Here is a 2,461-nt window from a genome sequence, read left to right as displayed (position 1 = left end):
TCTTTCAGTATGATTGGCTCTTGATCATATGTAACCTCTTGAGATGGATGAACATTAACCATTTCCTTTTGGTACAGTGATTTTGTGTACCAAACCACTTCCATCTTCTCTCTCTCTCTCTCTCTCTCTCTCTCTCGCTCGCTCTCGCTCTCTCTTTTTTTTCTTTTTTTAACAAAGATCCACAAAAACAAGCAGCCTTTATTGCAGTATTACAAAATACTTTCCATTTTGGCAGTATTTTACAATGCACTCAGCTCCAAAGGTTGGGAAGGAGAAGGTTTAAAAACCAGAAAGGGAAGTATCAATGGACATTTCTAAGAAAAACTGTCCCAGTCCTCGCACCCAAATCCAAATCCAAATGTTATTTAATTTTACTATCCAAGAAGAGGCCAAGAGGAAAGCAGCAGGAAGAACTCTGGCAATTTTACTATGGATCATGTCAGAGACAAAGGAATATTCAAAACAGTCATCAGTATGGTCAGTTGCACTGATCATTTCTGTAGTTGTTTCTTCCTCCCATTTTGCCTCCGTAGCCACTTTGGTCTCCATAGCTGCTAATACTTCAGTCTCCTCTGTAACCTCCACTGCAGTCTCCTCCATAGCTGCCTCCTTGGTCTTCTCCATAACAGCTTCCTCAGTAATAATACATCTGTCCCCACCATAACCACCTCCTCTGTCCCCACCATAGCCACCTCCACTTTGGTCTCCACCATAACCACCTCCACTTCTGTCTCCTCTATAGCCACGCCACTACTTCTGTATCCACCATATCCAGCCCCAATTCTCTCTTCCCCGTATCCACCTCAGTCTCCACCTCTGCCCCCACGACCTCTGTAGCCCCTCTCTCCACCATAGCCTCATCCCCGGAAATCTCCTCCTGGGGGACGAGAGTGCTTTGGTCTGGGTTCATTGCACTGATTACAGGAATTCCTTCGAGCAAAGTTCAGATTTCTGCATGATGAATTAGGACAAACCCAGTCCCCACTTTGGGGTCTCCTCATCTTTCCTGAAAACCTCTATGACTTCTATATCCTCCATGGCCTCACCACCCACCTACACTTTCACCTCCTCTCATAAGTTCAGGTCTTCTAGAAGTGAAGGACACTTTAATAATGTTGCCATGAAATTATTTTCCATCAAACTAGTCAATGGCTGCCTCAGCTGAAGGGGGATCATCAAATGATACTGTTGCTTCCCCTTTTGGCTTCCCTGTGTCCTTGTCTGTGTAAAGATTTATCATTGGTTTTCCAGTCTTCTTGTTTGTCTTGATAATTCCTATTTGCTTAAAGTACTCCCCCACTTGATCAGTGGACACACCCTCCCCAAGTCCTTGCACAAAGATTATGCTGTTGTCTGAATTATCAGACTCTGAATCAGCATCTGGCCTGGGTCCAAAATCTTTGTGACCACCAAAATTTTTGAATCCACCGCAGCCACCAAAACTTGATCCTATCATAGGACCTCTTCCATCCTTGTCATATTCCCCTTGCCCTGTATCTCCTACCTGTGATCCAACATATCCTCTATTATCTTCTCCATACCTACTCATATCATGGTGGTCATCTTGTGTGTGGTGGCTGTAATTTTCCCTTTATGAATGATAGGACTGCTGGTTTTGATTATAGGAATCATGCTGCTGATCATAATTTGACTGCTTATCATATGAGCCTTGATGTTGATCATAGCCTGACTGCTGGTCATACAAAACTGGCTGACCATAGTCTGACTGGTCATATGAAGGAGCTCATCCACCTTGGCCTCCTGATGATTCCAAGTTTTGCTGTCCCTGGTTATTATAAGACTGCTGGCCATAAGAGCTCTGTTTTTGATTTTCATAACCACCATAGGACTGGGAATAACCTCACTGATTTTGTCCATAACTGGAGTAACCACTATAATCCTGTCCATATGAAGAATCAGCTGTTTGCTCATAGCCAGAATAGCCTTGTGATGATGCTTGTCCATAGTCTTTGTTGCCTTGATAGCCATAGGAAGAATAATTTTGCTGCTCACCCCCAGACTGACTGTAATTTCCGGAATAAGACACGACTGACAGCCATGGCACGAAGCCCCCAAAGCCTGCCGAGAACAAGGGATACCAGAGCCAGGCAATGCTGCGACTGAAGCTCTCCTTCCATCTTCTCTTGATGCTTTCTGCATCATTCAATAATTTGTCCAGAGAATCTTTCAATAATGACAGTCAAGGCTTGAATTTTTATTCAGTCCCTTCAGCTTGACAAATGATGAGTGTGTTCTTCCTTTTTGGTTTTTTGATCCCAGATCTTTGGACATTTTGTTGTAATATTTGGCATTATCTTCTCGAGCTGATCTTTGAAATTTCTGTTCAGCTCTTGGACCTCCTAATTTCTTCCATTCGCTTTAGCATCTTTATGCTGCAGCGCAAGTTTCAGTGTCTCTTCTGACATCAATTTTGACCTTTTTCTTCTTTCTTGTATTCTTA

General features: G+C 43.2%; 1 pseudogene; it reads right to left on the bottom strand.

Moving 5' to 3' along the window:
• Positions 1-562: 562 nt before the first annotated feature.
• On the bottom strand, positions 563-2,079 carry LOC102836187 (annotated as a pseudogene).
• Between the last annotated feature and the right edge of the window lie 382 nt (positions 2,080-2,461).

The sequence above is a fragment of the Chrysochloris asiatica genome, unplaced genomic scaffold, assembly GCF_000296735.1.
Source record: "Chrysochloris asiatica unplaced genomic scaffold, ChrAsi1.0 scaffold00769, whole genome shotgun sequence".
Classification (NCBI taxonomy): domain Eukaryota; kingdom Metazoa; phylum Chordata; class Mammalia; order Afrosoricida; family Chrysochloridae; genus Chrysochloris; species Chrysochloris asiatica.
Note: the sequence above shows the minus strand (reverse complement) of the source record. Positions and strands in the feature narration are given on the sequence as shown.